Source organism: Rhinoderma darwinii, chromosome 2, assembly GCF_050947455.1.
Source record: "Rhinoderma darwinii isolate aRhiDar2 chromosome 2, aRhiDar2.hap1, whole genome shotgun sequence".
NCBI lineage: Eukaryota > Metazoa > Chordata > Amphibia > Anura > Rhinodermatidae > Rhinoderma > Rhinoderma darwinii.
The window spans coordinates 133677863-133696442 of NC_134688.1; the positions used below are offsets into that span (position 1 = coordinate 133677863).

At 38.2% G+C, this 18580-nt stretch overlaps 1 protein-coding gene across 3 annotated transcripts in view; it reads left to right on the top strand.

Moving 5' to 3' along the window:
- The window catches only part of PCDH17 (protocadherin 17), a 161578-nt gene that overhangs the window by 88417 nt on the left and 54581 nt on the right, over positions 1-18580 (top strand). Inside the window, exon 5 of one of the 3 annotated variants that reach the window (XR_012881401.1) lies at positions 3970-4060. The exons of the other annotated variants lie outside the window; for them this stretch is intronic. The gene's annotated coding sequence lies outside the window, so the exon portion shown is untranslated. The remainder of the gene's footprint in view (positions 1-3969; positions 4061-18580) is intronic. 3 annotated transcript variants of the gene reach the window in all.

Genomic DNA, 18580 nt, shown 5'->3' on the forward strand with positions numbered 1-18580 from the left:
CGGTTCTAATATGTCTGGAGACCTAGTGACATGATCCATTTTATCAATTTATTTAAAGAGCTTTGAATGCATTTATACAATACACAGATAGCACACATGTATCTGGAGTCACAAGAAAAGAAAGCCTCAGTAGAGGTTTAGATGTTTTATTATTTTGCAGAGTTTTAGAAATGAGTGATTGCACGACCCAGGCCTGTAGCTCGCTATACAACCAGATTCTGGTAATGATTCAGTGGTTAAGAAATAATGTTCATTTTATCAATATATGGATTGAAAAAAATCTGTTCACGTCTGGCCATTCTGACCCCTGCATTGATTGTAGGCTGTTTTTTTTATTGAAAAATGACCAGATATTTAGATTATCTAACCTCATGTTTCCAGTCTTCTGGCTGATGTTCTGACTACGTTGCAGAGAACAATTTATGTGTTAAATTATCACATGCTGTATCCAGCATATCTAATTATATTTTAAAGAGACTCTGTCACCACATTATAAGTGCCCTATCTCCTATATAAGGAGATGGGCGCTGTAATGTAGGTGACAGTAATGCTTTTTATTTTAAAAAACTATCTTTTTTCACAACGTTAGGAGCGATTTAAGTTTATGCTAATGAGCTTTCTTAATGCCCAAATGGGCGTACTTTTACTTTCGACCAAGTGGGCGTTGTACAGAGGAGTGCATGACGCTGACCAATCAGCATCATGCACTCCTCTCCATTCATTTACACTGCACTAGCGATATAGATATATCGCTATGTGCAGCCTCATACACAAGCCCTAACATTACTACAGTGTCCTGATAATGAATACACATGAAATCCAGCCTGGACGTCATGTGTACTCAGAATCCTGACACTTCTGACTCTTTTTTGTGAGATTCCAGCAATGGATACGAAATCTCGCGAGATCACGGAGCTAAACGAAATTTGGTTTCACTTGCCGGAATCTCACAAAAAGATTCAGAAGTGTCAGGATTCTGAGTACACATGACGTCCAGGCTGGATTTCATGTGTATTCATTATCAGGACACTCTAGTAATGTTAGGGTTTGTGTATGAGGCTGCACATAGCGATATATCTATATCGCTAGTGCAATGTAAATGAATGGAGAGGAGTGCATGATGCTGATTGGTCACTGATTGGTCAGCGTCATGCACTCCTCTGTACAACGCCCACTTGGCCGAAAGTAAAAGTACGCCCACTTGGGCATTAAGAAAGCTCATTAGCATAAACCAAAATTGCTCCTAACGTTGTGAAAAAAGATTGTTTTTTTAAATAAAAAGCATTACTGTCACCTACATTACAGCGCCGATCTCCTTATGTAGGAGATAGGGCACTTATAATGTGGTGATAGAGCCTCTTTAAGGAATCACTTTAAAAGCAATTTCTTTGATATAAATGTATTATCTGTATCAGTCCCTTTATAATGGATAATGGATCAGGGGGCCCCTGGAAATTTGTGATAGCCTGTATCTGCTGTTTCATATGTCAAATAGAGGAAATCATAAAGTTCAGCCTGTATTCAACTGATGGCTTCAAGGGCAATGTACTCCCTGTCCTCTGGGCTTATAATCACTGTTTGTAAGTCTATGTTTACACCGCAAACGAAAAACGGAGCTGTTTTCAAGGGAAAACAGACCCTGATTTTCAGCCGTTTTTTAAGCATCAAGCGTTTTTTTATGTGTTTTGAAGCTGTTATTCTATTGAGACAATGAAAAATGGCTCCAAAAATGGCTCAAGAAGTGACATGCACTTTTTTTTACAGTGCGTTTTTTTTATGCGCTGTTCTTACAAACAGTCGCGTAAAAAAAACGCCACATGGGAATAAAATGCAGTTTCTCCCATTGAAATCAATGGGCAGATGTTTGGAGGCGTTCAGCCCCCCGTATTTTCAGCAGTTTTTCAGAGGGCATTTACGGAGCGTGAACATACCCTAATATAAACTATTTTGTTAACAATGGTATTTGAGGAAATTGTTTATTCAGTGACCTAATATATTTGTATGTATATATTTATGTTTTTTCTTTGGTGATAGTTAGATCACAGTAGATATCATGAAATGTGATAAACGCCCCCGAAATCTGAATCAATGGATCTCATGTATCAAAATTGTCTGAGGAAAAAATTTACCTTAGTGCTTATAGCAGACTATAAAGGTTTACATTTTATTTTTCCTGGGAAAATTAAGAGATGAAAGATGAATTATGAAGATAACCCCTTCAGCGCTCTCTACAGGGGGTAGCGCTATCTACAGGGGGTGTAGTGCTATCTTCAGGGGGCTAGCAATTTCTAGGGGGGGTGTGGCACTATCTACATGGGGACTGTGACACTATATGGGCACTATCTACATGGGCACTGTGTGTGGCCCTATCTACAGATACTTGTGTGCATTGGGTTATTGTCTTGTTGAATTACCCTAAGTTTCTTCATCACTGCTGCCCTTACATTCACCTGTAAAATGTTTTGAAACACCCTTGAAATCATGTTGCCCCACAATTCTTTACAGTCAGAATGAGATTTTGGTCTTGGTCTTATTTTTCCTCCAAACATAGCGTTGTGCATTTGTGCTAAAAAGTTCCACTTTTGTCTGATATGTCCATAGCACATTTTCCCAGAATTATTGTGGAACATCTAGGTGGTCTAAGGAAAACTTGAGTAGGGCTGCAGTTTATTTATTTGACAGCGGCGGCTTCCTTCGTGATGTGCACCATTCTTGTTCAGTGTTTTTCTAATAGTGGGCACATGAACACTGGATTTTGCAGTTTGTGGAGTCTTCAGAAGGTCTTTTGCTCTTACCCTTGGCTTTCTTCTCACATATTTCTGGATTGTTCATTGTTCTCTTGGAGTGAGCTTTACAGGGAACCCTTTCCTAGGGATAGTAGCAACAGTCCTGAATTTTCTCCATTTGTTGACAATTTTTCTAACCTTGGACTGATGTACACTCAGATCTTTAGCAAAGCTTTTGTGGCCTTTTCCAGCTTCATGTATCTCTATAACACATCTTCTGTAAGTTGTTAGCCTAGAGGTATAGTTCACACTAACCAATCTTTCTTGAGAAAAACAGATTTTTCAGTAACCAGGCTTTGTGTTCCTTTATTTAATGGGTAAAACACCTGTGAAACCCACTTAATCTCATATTTTTAATTGCAACACCTTTTGCCAATTAGCTCTTTGAGAAATCATTAACACAGGTTCACTTACTTTTTCTCCCCGCACTGTGGATGTTTACTCAACGTGCTCAATAAAAGACATGAACAGTACAACTATTTGTGAGTTATTAGTTTAGTCAGATTTCTTTGTCTATAGTTGTGACTTAGATAACAACAGACCACATTTTATTAGTAATCAATGCAGAATTCTGGTAATACCAAAGGGTTCACTTACTTTGTATTGCAACTGTATTAATGCAGATACTATATACAGATTCATAATATGTACAGTACACATTTATAAGAGAATAAAAAAACATGGTAAATTTAGTGAAACAGAAGTCTACACAAGATCCATCCATTAAGACTACCGCTGAGCAGTACAAGCTCTAGTGCAGCATAATGATGCATTTACACAGTGACCTAAGTCTGATAGGGGTTGATGATGTTCCTCCGACTGAATTTCCAATCCTGATCAATCATGATTCTGTATTGAGAACATCATTTCTGGGGAAGTGATTGTGTGTCGATCACACATTGATATTGTGTCAAATGGCCGATACTGGGTGAAGTATCCCAGCTTGCCCTAGGCAGATTTATATTATGCAACTAAGCTGAATTATGTGATATAAGAAGGACAGCAGAATCTATAAGTTGTATACAAAGCACCCCCAATCTAAGTAAGTTTGCTATTCTTTAGCATTTAAAGTAAAGCTCTGCCTTTGTTGCTTCCCGGAAATCATAAAAAAGAAGACTACCTTCTGTTGGCAACTGAAATGATGGCTTAATTTTAATTCTTATTGTAGCTTATTTCTCTTTAGACACCCCGCAGGTTGGCTTTGGGAACATCCAGTGTGATTAACTTAGAATACGTTCATGTGTTTACAAGCAGTGGCTGCGGTGGGTTTCAAGGTCAGTTTACACAGAGTTTTTTTTACGTGGAAACCGCGTCGGAAAACGCGCCAAAAAACGGCCGAAAATGCCACCCATTGATTTCAATGGGAGGCGGAGGCGGTTTGTTCCCACAAATGGAAAAAACGGCTCGCGTGAAAAAAAATCGACAAGCCCTATCTTCGGCGTTAACGTCTCTGACCTCCCATTGACATCAATGGGAGGCAGAGAAAACGTATTGTTTTGCCCCCCGCGGCACTCAATGGCTGCGGGCGAAAAATGCCGCAAGAGCAAAATCTGCCTCAAAATTCCAAACTGAATTTTGAGGCAGATTTTCTGCCTGCAAAAAACTCTGTGTGAACCCAGCCTTAGGCTATGTTCACACGGAGTATTTTGGGGGAGGAATATCTGCCTCAAAATTCCGTTTGGAACTTTGAGGCAGATATTCCTCTCCCTGCACGCCGATTTTCGCGGCAATTATCGCTCCGTTTTTCGCCCGCGGCCATTGAGCGCCGCGGGCATAAAACAGCGAGATATACGCTTTCTCCTGCCTCCCATTGAAGTCAATGGGAGGTCCGAGGCGGAAGCGCCCGAAGATAGGGCATGTCGCTTCTTTTTCCCGCGGGGCAGTTTTACTGCTCGCGGGAAAAAGACGCCGACGCCTCCCATTGAAATCAATGGGAGGCGTTCTCGGGCCGTTTCTGCCGAGTTTTGCAACGCGGTTTCCGCGTCAAAAAACTTGGCAAAATACCCCGTGTGAACATAGCCTTAAGGGGGATTATAAATCAGTCCATTCACTGAAGAACCACAGCCCATTCATTGCATCACAGTACACCACATTGCAAACTACTAAACAGAGACACAATTTGGATTGCAGATCCATAAACAGCAGATTGTTGGTAGTTTCCAGGTAATAACAGGATATTTAATAACAAAGTAAAATTAAGTAGAAAAATAGTTAATGGAAATAAATTAGAAATGTTCTTGGTTGTACATTTACTCACTGTATAGCCAATCTAAATAAAAGCGGGAGCTTAGTGCCTGCTGAGTTAGCGCACATTGCAGATGTAACAATATCCATGTGATGTGAAAAGAAGTACCTTTAATCCTTTCAAATCCTACAGTAATAGTCTATTAAAGGTGAATAATATATCACATGTGAATGATTTTTATTAAAATCTTTTCATTAACTTTTCTAAGTGTTTTTATAGAATACATGCTTATTATAAAGTGTTTATTTGCCCACATTAAAGGAAATGGACTTTAATGGATTTGTAAAATTAAAACTGAAGTCACTGCATGTTATCTGATATTATGCCATATTTTCTGAAAGCCTCTCTTTGATTTATGAAAATCAGATCATATTGCCGATCACCATGTTGTATGATTTACATTTACAGCTGAGTTAAGGTAATGTAGTAGATTAACCTGTAGTACTATGAAAACCTAGTAAAATATCATGTTGTGCCAAATGCTATTTCTGTGTATTTTATGGAAAAATAGGTCATTCTCTAACACAATTCTGCATAGACAGTCAAAAGGAAATTCTATCACTAATAATCATTTCTAGGACACTAAATGATCACGGCATAGGCTAATCTAATAAGTCGTACATTATCCTTTAATGCTTTAAATCTGTGCCTAAAGCTATGTGAGCCATTATCAAATTGTAGCTCTATTTACAGCGCGCTGAATAATGGTGAACTTAGCAAATATCACAGTCAAAGCCTCATCTACAAAACCAATTGTTTACCACCTAATTAAACGGCTATAGGTTAATGTACAGCTTATGAGTTCTATGAATCTGACCATCGATTTCTGTATAGAGTGTAAGGTGAATGATGATCTTTTGCATGAGGGCCATTAAAGACCAATGATTATCTCTTTAAAAACAGGATAATATCTGGGTTTTAGATTATTTATTAAAGCCCATGCTCTGTGTTATAAATGTATCTCAGAGATTGAATCATTTTGTCTTTTGGTATTCTCTTTGTATTGGATTATATATGTTTCTCATATTTCCTATATTTATGAATATATTGATAATATGTTTATACATTTTATATATATATATATATATATATATATATAAAGCAAGGAACAAGTGAGACATCAAGTATATAAAGAATATATCCATGAACTAGAGATATATATAATATATGAAGAGTATATCAAGGTAAAAGTATTTCCTTATCATTGCCCTTTAGATCCACTAGTGGACTATTATATTTGCAGGTGCCATTCATACAATTCTATATGAAATACATACTGTACATATATCAGAGAAAAGAATGATGCACAATACTTTTACTGCAGCACAATCCTAAGGGTATGTTCACACGATGAGAGGCATTTACGTGTGAAAAGACAGACTGTTAACAGCTGCCTCGTTTCACACGTAAATGCTCCTCCTCGCATTTTGCGAGCCGTCTGAGACGCTCGTAAATCTTGAGCTGTGCTTCATTGAGTTCAATGAAGAACAGCTCAAATTACGTGGCAAAGAAGTGCCCTGCACTTCTTTGCCGAGGCAGTCCATTTACGCGTCGTCGTTTGACAGCTGTCAAACGACGACACATAAATTACAGGTCGTCTGCACAGTACGTCGGCAAACCCATTCAAATGAATGGGCAGATGTTTGCCGACGTATTGTAGCCCTATTTTCAGGCGTAAAACGAGGCATAATACGCCTCGTTTACGCCTGAAAATAGGTAGTGTGAACCCAGCCTAACCCATTAAAACATAATCTTTGTTATCGCTTAGAAACTAAGCAAAATGGCCCAAAACAATTGTCATATCCATATATCCAGGGGTAATAGCCTCCAATCTACCGAAAATCACCACTGCAAAAACATAAGTCATATCATATAATATGTGCTAGCATATAATAATTACACAAACTTGACATTGTATTTTTATTCTCGCAAAGAAGAATTTTAAAACTTTAGAGTATTATCTGTCATTTTCCATAGAATGACAGGTATCAACAGCATACAGAAGAAACAGTAAAATTATAAATTCAGCTCTTCTATATCTATACACATAAATATAACATTATATGCAAAGGAAAGATAGGGTGCAATAGATATGTGTTGGGGTATCTATGAAAGCACTGCAGCCTGGCTCCAGATAGATCTATTGCCCCTATTGATCTATTATGGGTTCAGTTTTAATATTTTTGCATCAGATAGATGGGATCATCAGTTCTCGGTGTGTTTGCATGAACCTACTCCACATACCGCTGGTACAATAGTGCAATACTTGTATCCTGTATTCATAGAGACTAATATAAATAAAAATACCAGAACCGCTAGCACTTAGTATTCTAACAGGGAAGGGTAGCTCAGCGTTAAACGATCAGATGATATTGGTCTTAGTATTTCTAAATCATCCTCCATGGAGGATTGAAGGCATCAATAATTCATTTTCTGAATTCTGATGCAGTGCAACAGTATATACTATTATATCCATCATGTGAACTTGGTCTAATGCTGTAGCTAAGGGTCAGCTATTATAACAGTAAACAATATTATACATCCCGTTTAATGAATTCTTATATAAGTATACGTATGTCTCATAATATTAAGCCACTGGGTATTCTAACCTGATGAGTGTTAAAGAGGCTCTGTCACCAGATTTTGCAACCCCTATCTGCTATTGCAGCAGATAGGCGCTGCAATGTAGATTACAGTAACGTTTTTATTTTTAAAAAACGAGCATTTTTGGCCAAGTTATGACCATTTTTGTACTTATGCAAATGAGGTTTGCAAAAGTCCAAGTGGGTGTGTTTAAAAGTACAAGTCCAAGTGGGTGTGTATTATGTGCGTACATCGGGGCGTTTTTAATACTTTTACTAGCTGGGCGCTCTGATGAGAAGTAACATCCTCTTCTCTTCAGAACGCCCAGCTTGTGACAGTGCAGATCTGTGACGTCACTCACAGGTCCTGCATCGTGACGGCCACATCGGCACCAGAGGCTTCAGTTGATTCTGCAGCAGCATCAGCGTTTGCAGGTAAGTCGATGTAGCTACATTGACTTACCTGCTAACGTCGAGGCTGCTGCAGAATCAACTGAAGCCTCTGGTGCCGATGTGGCCGACACGATGCAGGACCTGTGAGTGACGTCACATATCTGCACTGCCAGAAGCTGGGCGTTGTGAAGAGAAGAGGATGTTACTTCTCATCAGAGCGCCCAGCTAGTAAAAGTATTAAAAACGCCCCGATGTACGCACATAATACACACCCACTTGGACTTGTACTTTTAAACACACCCACTTGGACTTTTGCAAACCTCATTTGCATAAGTACAAAAATGGTCATAACTTGGCCAAAAATGCTCGTTTTTTAAAAATAAAAACGTTACTGTAATCTACATTGCAGCGCCTATCTGCTGCAATAGCAGATAGGGGTTGCAAAATCTGGTGACAGAGCCTCTTTAAGTAACATGAAACGAACCCATGTCTACCAGTAACAAGTCAATCAACGTCTCTTTATCTGTAACCACAGACAAGAATGCAAGTCTTTAGTGACATACGTGAGTTATATTTGATTATGACTGCGTAGTGAAGTACGCTATGATAGCAGTGAATTAATACCAGTCTTTATTGCTCTATCTGTTCAATGACTCCATTTTCTTCTTAACCTTTAGTGTAAGAAAATAGACAATACTGCACACCTATCCCTAGACAACATCCTTAGGGCACAATTGCTGTTGAATTCCGCTGCAGACAGTCCAGAGTGGAAATCCGCAGCAGCTGTTTTTTTAATTGGTTTCTATCCATTTTTAGGTAACTTAGGTCAGACATTGCGGAAAGTAACAGTGCGGAATTTACGCTGCAATACAGAATTTTTACTACACAGCACGCACAGTCTGTTGCGGAGAAGCAGCGGAATTTCACTGAGGATTTCAGCCTTTGCGATGCAAAGGCTGAAAACTGCGGCAAGTCTGCTGTGATATCTGCCATGTCGGAATTATCTGTCAAATATGAAAATGTTGCTGCTGATTCGTTGCGAATTTGCAGCGGAAAAATAGTTGCACTTGTGGCTACATATTGTACATAAGAGGCGTCATTTTAGACAAGCACTTTGAAGTTGGCAATGAATGAACTATTATCATACAAAATTTGACACTTGACATGATGCACCATGATATCACAATGTATTACCTTGGATTTCCATAGACCTTCAGGTAACTTTGCATCATGGTGCACTAAAGAAACTTTTAGCCAGCAAATTGAACTATAATGAATTATAATATGGACCTAAGATCAGTCTTGTCTCCTTCTTAGGCCAAGTTCCCATGTAGCGTAAACGGAATTGTGTGCGGAAATTCCACAGCATTTACAATAGCAGCAAAGTGGATGAGATTTTGAAAACTCCACGCCAACACAGAAAAAAAAATAAAAAGCGTAAACGTTAATAAATTTACCTGCAGTGCAGAATTAAATTCTGCAGCATGTCAATTTATGCTGCGTTTTTGTTGATTTTCTGTTTTGATTTTCTGTTTTCCCCATTGAATTCAATGGTGATGAAAAACCCGCAACAGAAAGCCAAGTGTTCTGACTTTTGGGGTGTAATCGCAGCGATTACGCCGTAATAATCGCAAATCCGAGGAAAAAAAACGTACCCAGAACGCTCTCCTTCTTCCTGCAGTCCGGCCTCCTAGGATGGCGTTTCATCCCATGTGACCACTGCAGCCAATCCCCAGCTGCAGCGTCACATGGCCTGTAACTTAATCGTAGGAGGCCGGACTACGCGCAGAAAAGACGGAGGGCACAAGTATGAGCGTTAGAAATTCCGCTAGAAATAACGCACCATAATGCGGTGTGGTTTTTCGGACCAAAGGTGCTGCGGGTTCCAGGTCAGATATGCTGCACAGTTTTTACGCAGCATATCCCACCTGTGGGAACCCGGCCTTATAGAACAGTGATAAGCAATATGACATTTTTAAATAAAGTAGTTACAAATTTTATAGAAACATCAGATCATGATATCATGGATCCTACATAACATTTGAGTCAAAGGTTTGTTATACTTGTAGAAAGAACTGCTGTACATTGCATCGGTGTTAATGGTCTGTGCTATATAGCTGCAAATCAAGTCATCTCAGCCTTCTTCTTCTTGCATATACTATTATTTTATATATGCTGTAAAAAAAATCTATATATATTCCCTCATCCATATTGTCTATAGCTTAGTTCTGATTTAAAGGGAGCCTGACGGACACCGATGGTATAGATACTGTATGATAAGCTATGCCCTCAATGTCTCTCCTGAGACAACCTCTTTAAACTAAACTATCTAGAGGATGGAGTAATTAAGATAAGATAGTCACTTCTTTGTAAATTATTATTTGAGATAATTTTTTGTGATTTTTAGTTTTTACCTAATAATAGCCCTAAGAAGTTCCCATAATGGGTTAACACAAACAGTGAGCGATATATATATATATATATATATATATATATTATACATGCATTGTCCTTTTGCCCAGCTAAGGCCCTATTACACCGGCCCTATTACACAACAAGAGATTGTTGATTGGCGCTTGTTTGCTCCTGTCACACGGAGCTATAGATAGGGATGAGCTGTCGTTACTCCACTCGCTCATCCCCATACATTATTATCATGTTGGCAGCACGTCTCTCACTATTTACACAGGGAGAAGTGCTGCCGACAATGATAATATTTTACTTTTTGAAAACTATGCGACCAGCAGATGATCGAGCATTTGCTCGTTCATCTGCTGATGCCCTGTTTACACTGGGCAATTATCGTCAACGAGCGTTATATGAATGCTTGTCTGCCCGATAATTGCCCAGTGTAAAACCCCCTTTAGTTGTTTCAAATGAGTGCCATTAGGCTCTTTTGTGTGATTGGGAGTCCTTGCTGAGAGGTGAGGGGTTTCATTCGAGGGTAGTATAGAATCCACACCTCATACAGTAGCTTAGGTTTATTAGTGTATCATGAAGATGCCCTCATGGAAAGGGATCTGTTCTACTGGCAAACTTCCTTTAAAACACATTCATAAGTTTGGAGAGGACACCTTTTATTTTGTATTTTGCACATTTTATAGAGTTCCATCACTCAGAAGCTCTCTTGTCTGAACAATATTAAAGAAACTAAGTGAATTAATCTCATCAATCTAAAACAAACAAACTAGCAGAAATGGAAGTAGATTTAAAGTTCATCCTTTAGAATCTATAGAACCTGGCTGTCACAAGTGAACATGTCATGGTAGGCTGAGTAAAGACTAATTTGTGTGCGTGCTCAACCGTAAGGCCACTTTGTCTGGTACAACAAGCATTTTAATAGCGAGCTCAAACATTTAGCAGCTGCTGGTACAGTGTCGCATCAGCTTGTGACTCCCATGTAAACCAAACGACAATTACATGTTCGGCAGGGGGTTTACTTTTTTAAGCAGCATTTGCTGTAGAGCATCACTAAATCAAATAGCTTCTAGAAACCTAAAGTCAGTGTATTGGAAGAACAGGTATATCTTTAAAAATGACCTGATATAATATGTAGATTAAATCTTCAATACATGTATGCTCCAATTTTTTTTAAACATTTTCATATTCAATAATTTTTTCTCAACTATATATATATATTTTTTTATTTTTTATTTTTTTACTATGAGACTAAAATTGTTACAAAATGTTCTTATTCTGCTTTTGTACTATCTAAAATGTTTAATGTTTTTTTGTCATCCAGTGCTTCTGTTATTTATTAAAAAAAATTAAAACTATAAATATATAATGAATATTGTGATCTTCCCACCACGTTGATTTGTTTGAATGGTGATAGTACTGTCACGTACACACCTTCCTAGCATGTGATGAATGAATCTATTTCCACTTATATCTTGCCCTCCGTTTCCACTCAGTTTGCAAATTCAGCAAAAATCACACCCCAACACAGTCAAACGCAGACGCACAACTCACTGCCACCACCTACCGAGTTCAGGGCCAATAAGTTCCTAACACACAAACTTCTGTCCAGCAATCAAAGCGTTAACACACGATTTTTAAGCTGTAATATAAAAAGTACAATGATTACAAAAATACAAAAAGAGGCAAAATATGATGACACAAAACAAGCAAAACAGTTACAAAATAAAAGGCAGAATTAACAGAAAGACCTAAACACTTCTGCTTCCTTGAGGGTAGGAATGAACAAGGGATACAACCTCAGACTTTAATTTAACCCCCACAATGTGAACCACAATTTAATGTCTAATTCATATTTGCATACCCTTAGTCCTTGGTTCAGGATTCCAGAGCTGACCACTAGTACATTAGGTAAATGAGGGGTTTGTGAATGGACAGTGAGGAAGTAAGGGAGAAAGACCAAGAATATTAAATGGGTGATTCACCCTTTATTCACATCACTCTGATCCCTTAGACTGGAATAAGGAGATATCCATTTGCCCATCTTTTGAAGTTGCAGAGACCAGGCTTAGACATTAAACGTGAGACTATAATCCATGGTCCAGTTCATCCAGAACTACAATAAAAATTTCTGGCCACTCAGGCTTATTGCAAGGTTTTATTGTCCTTACTCCAGAAAATAACCCTGTGGTGGCCAGTTACATGCAAACATGTTACCTCCTTCTTTACAAGTAGTATAATATAAAATTATTGAGTTGTTCAGTTTGTTGAAAATTGAATCCACTATTTCCCTAGCTGAAAACGCAGCATTACTTATTTTGTAATTTAGCACAATGTTCCGTGATATCACAATGTACAATCTGTTGTAATCTGTAGTTATCCAAAAAAAAAAAGAAAACAGCTCAATGACCATTTCCACTCTGCTACATCTATCAATCTATTTCTAAGAAAGCAGGGAAACATAGTAAAATAGTAAGGTTGAGAAAAGACATTAGATCATCTAATTCTACCTATTAGGCCGGATTCACACGAGCGTGTTCAGTCCGTGATATACGGTCCGCAGGTCGGCCATATTTCCCGGACCGAACACAGTGCAGGGAGCCGGCCTCCTAGGATCATCGTCATCTATGACGCTAGGCGTCCCTGCCTCTCCACGGAACTACTGTCCCGTACTGAAAACATGTTTTCAGTACGGGACAGTTTTCCCGCAGCGAGGCGTTGACCCATAGTGTCATAGATAACAATGACGATAAGAGCCTGGCTCCCTGCAGTGTGCTCAGTCCGGGAAATACTGCCGACATACGGACCATATATCACGGACTCAACACGCTCGTGTGAATCCGGCCTTATCATGTAGTTTTGATCCAGGGGAAGACATAAAAAACTGAGGTAGACGCCAATTTTTTTCATCTGTCTCCAAATACAGCAATAATTTCCTGGAACTTTTTGGAGTAATCTAGGTCATAGGTTCTCAACCTATGGTATGTGTACCCCAGGGGGTGCACACCACATCTCTAGGGGATACAGACATTGTCCTTACTCTAAGCTTTTAATGGGCAGCACAGTGTATGATCATAGCCTTGGGATACTGAGATGTAATTTATTTGAGTAGCGAGTACTTGGCTTAGAAACTATAGAAAATAACACTGATCCAGATAACATAACTGGTAATATTATTTACTTCAAGAGAGACATCCAGACCAATTTTGTCCACCATTACAGTTCCCATGGCATTGCCACTCAGCTTTCCCAGACATAAAAATGCCAATTCTGCCTAGTTAAGTTTGTATATGTAGGGGCATATGTATTCATGCATAATTGGGCAGATCTGCCACTTAAAATTTGGGAATGTTGAGTGATAAACCTTGTGGAATCTTTAATATCGACCTCAACTGCTACCCAGATTTTTCTGAGACAGATATAATTAAGAAAAAACTAAATTAAAGTTTTAGGAACCTGACAAAAAAAGGTATTTTGATATTATTTTTTGGGTATTTCTCCACATTTTTGCTATTCTTTTTATATCTATGTTCTTAAGCATTTGTACTGTATACAATTTCATATGGTGATAAAGAAGGTTCCTTTTTGCGTCTCAAAGCATTCAACGGGTTAAATTTGTTTTAACACCATTTACCTGACATTGTTGTATTAAATTAAGAGGTGTGAAAATATGGTCTAACTTTACATCGTTCTTCACATCAACATAATAAATAATTGGTCAAATGTCAGGAGAGAATTAAATTAAGAGCGTGTGTAATCCCAGTAGAAGAGTCTGTTTAGCTTTAGATTATTCCCAGTAGGAAACATTGAACCTTGAGATGTTTAGATGCTACATAGAAGAGGTTATTTAAAGCATAATTCACAAGGGATCATTCACAGCACTACACACAGAATGCATTAGCCAGTTGCTCAAGGATTCTGCACATACGTGTGAGACGTCGTCTTCCCATGTGTCACAACATCGGATTCATACCGGTTTGTGACGGAATAACCAGCTTTTGAATTGAAGATACTGTCATTTTGGTTCAGTATCCTTGCAGTAATTTACAAGCCGGCAGGATTACTTTCAAGACAACCAATTTTCCTGACATACATCAAAAGCTGCAGTGCTAACAACACCCTGATCTGTGTCAGTTGTAAAAATCGTCCATCATAACTTCCCCAGGTGGAAACCTGTATTTTATTATCTTACCCTTGCAAAGAGTTATCTTTTTCATCAATAAATATGTTTTGGTGTAAGTAAATATTTATGACAACAGAATACTGAATATTATTGAGGAAATAAAGCATTGTGGTGTATATACCCTGAATGGTCTTACGACAGTCTGGAAGCAAAGAATTTTATTCACGTCGGTTTTTCAAAAGTGACATTTTAATCATGTTAAACGTCCTACATATGTTTGTTTGGGAAGGGAATCTTCTCATAGTGACTCTCTTGGTGAGCTCACGGACTTTAGTTTTAGAATTGCTCCCACTTGTAGAAGGCTTGTTACCAATGATGTCATTGCGTTAGGGAATATAATGTGGAAAGATTATTTAGAAATGTATTAGTTAAACTGTCTCCAAACGGAGCTTCATTTTATATCTAAGAAGCCTAAATTTTACAAGTGATCCTTAGTAGCATGAGTGCGCTACTGAAATTGTAGTGATTGATCACCCGCTCTGCAGTATATTGTAGCATATGGGACTTGCTATATTGACAGCTCATGAATATGTGTTCGATCGGCAAGGGTAGCTCAATCCCCAAATTGATTGCTTTGTAGTAGATCATGGCAAATCTCTTTGCTAACCCTATAACTGTGATTAATCACATAAAATATGAAATAATAGGGTTAAAACAGTAAATAGTTTAGAAAAAATACCTGAAAAAAAACACCATAGGAGCAAGCAATATTGCAATTCTTTGCACATGTAGAGTAAAGATGTGTCCTTCCTTTACTTATCTCTAAACCAGACATATCCCAAGAGTGAGATATTAAACAAACATATAAAAACGTATACTTTCAATGGATGCCTCCGTCCGTCTGTTAGCCATCCGTTGCACATAGATTCCAATGTTAAAAAAGTATACATTTAATGTATAAATTTTTTTTTACTGGACGCTAAGTGGTTGGTAATCACAGTCCAGTGCTTACGAGAAAAAGCACCTATCCCAATGAACAGTAGGGCTTGGATCGGCATTAGGGTCAGCCGTTGGTTGTTAGGTTTTTTTGTAATAGTATTAATTGCGTGCCAAAGAAGTTGAACTCCCATAGGATGAGGAAGAGGGATTCCACATGCCCATAATTCCTCCAAGACATTGGACAAGAAGAAAAAAATGTTGTAGCCTGGTAGGGGTATATTACGACCGCAGCTAAGTTTTAATCACAGCTTTTTTGTTGGTAAGAGCAATAGAATGTTTTTTTTTTAATGATTTGGAAACAAGTTTGACATTATGTTAAGAAGATACTTTTTTGTAGATGCTTCTCCCATTTACACATAGGGAGATTGTCCGCAATTGTGGACATAACTCTCAAAATGTTATAAAAAGAGATGCCTCTGACTTTTGAAGTCGGTTTATTTAGGTGCTTTATGGCACTAGAGTTGATTGTTAAAGACTTTTAGTAAAAAGTCACAGATTTGTAAAAATTGTAAAAAGTCCCTATTTGAAATCTGGTATTTCCGTCGCAAGTAGAGGAAATTTATATCTACTGCTGGGCCGTAGATCATGTATTGTGTTTATTCCCTTAAGGGCCTTTTACACTGGCCGAAATTCGTCAGGTGCAGTGAGTGCCGATCAACGAGACATCATTGATTGGCGCTCGTTTTATCCTATCACACAGAGCTATGGATGGGGACGAGCTCGTCCCCATACATTAATATCATGCCAGTAGCGCGCCGATAATATTTTACTGTTTTAAAACTATACGACCAGCAGATGATCGAGCGTTTGCTCGTTCATCTGCTGATCATTCCCCTGTTTACACAGTGCAATTATCATCAACATGCTCGTCTGCACGATAATCGCCCAGTGTAAAACCCACTTTGGTCTTTCAGTCTATTAAATTCAAATTAAGGATATTGTTTTCAAGAATTTCTAATGAGGTTAGTTTAAGAGGGCAGCTTGCATTTTTTGGACAGGTATGCAAAAGTTGTTCCTAGGCTTTATCCGAAACTTGTAATGCAGTCAAGTAAGAAGGAGAAGGTCTTATATCCCACAGTAGGGCAGTTAGGCTGGTCCTTAATAAAGTAGTTTTGCTAACTGATGACAACCGGGCTCCTGCTCCAATGGTGCAATCAAAGTTTACTTCAATCGTGACTGTTTAACCCCTCAAATGCTGCAGTCATTAGCTACTGCTGTATTTGAGTAGTTTAAAGAGGGAGGGACCTCCCTCTGTCACCCATCGGTGGCCCGCAAATGCGATGGGGTGCCATGGCAGCCTGTGGCCTAACAAAGGCCCCCAAGCCTGCCCATGCAATATGCCTATTAGGCCGTGTCAGAGGCATGGCCTAATAGATGACTGTCAGTTTTATTCTGACAGGCAGCAATGCTTTTGAATACTAAGTGTACCAAAGCATTATATCTTCGATTGCAAAGTGAAGTCCCTAGTGGGACTAAAAAATAATGAATGTGAATTAAAAAATAATAAAAAGGTACACGCAAAAAAATAAAACCGTTTTTTTCCCATAAAAAATGGGTTTATTTAGTAAAAGTGTAAAAATAAAATAGAAACTAAATATATATGGTATCCCCGCAATCGTAATAACCCAAAAAATAAAGTTAGCATATTATTTAAACCGCAAGGTGAACGCCATACAAAACCCCCTCTAAAAACAACGTCAAAATTGCTATTTTTTTCTATTCCCCCCCAAAAAAATAAAAGGTTAATCAATAAGTCCCATGTACCCCAAAATGGTAGCAATGAAATCCCACAAAAAACAAGCCCTCATACATATTTGGTATCACCGTAATCATACTGACCCATAGAATAAAGGTAGCATAATATTTACGCTGCATGGTAAACGGCGTTAAAGTAAAATGCAAAGACCAATTGCTAAATTGCTTTTTTTTTATATATCCCCCCCAAAAAAAGTTAATAACAGTTAATAAATACAACTCATCCTGCAAAAAACAAGTCCTCATACAGCAATGTCCGCGTGAAAATAAAAAAGTTATAGCTCTTTGAATTGTGACAATGGAAAAACTAAAAAAAAATGCTTGGTCATTAGGGCCCAGAATACATGCAGGGGAAGGGGTTAAAGACAATCCTTTAGGACTTTTCTTCAAGATCAGTGCACAGTAGAATAAGTAGACTAAGTACACTTGCTATTTTTCTATCCTTACGAATCCATAAATATGTAAATCACAATACTTCGGATATACCCCCCATACTGACATTTGTGTTGGGGAATTGTAATACTGAGGCCCATTATTTATATTGGAAACAGGTAAGTTGTTCCCTCCGATTACATACTAGGCATATGAAAAAGAATTGACACTTTTAACATGCAGACAACAACTGTAACGTGGCTTGCTTCAACGTAACAGAGCATAAATAAAGTATATAAAATGAAATAATGCTAATATTAATGTTATATTCATAAGTTATAGAGTCTTTATGGGAATATTTGCATTTATTTGTAATTCCTCTAAAATGTTTCTTCATCCAAGTAACTGTTGTAATTAAGACATTATTAGGCCCAGTGCAAAATTATCATTCAAGCGTAGGACTCCCTAATGTCTTATGTTCCCAGGACAGCACAGTGTCTCACTCCTAGGTTAACAATTATGTCATTTATTAGCAGCAGAACTGCATCACAGTCCGTTAACATACATGTATTATACACACAGATTTTCTGAGCTAGAATGCAGCAAATCAGTCCAATTAATGATTTGTGTAATTTAATAGATTTTTGGAAACATACAGCCGCAAGATGTGAGGGGAATCTCCTGGACAGAGATACACGTTATACCACTAGAGCTCCCTGCTTTCACATCTAATATATATATTCTAAAATTATGGGTGTGGAAGTACTGTGGCATTACGGTTACCCACCTTAATTGCTTCTGTAGACGGGCACTTGATTGGACTGGTCTACAAAGGAGCAAGGAGATACCATGTAGTCACCTGTTGACTACAGTGTTTGTTGCTAGCCAACAGCGCAATCATTTTGGG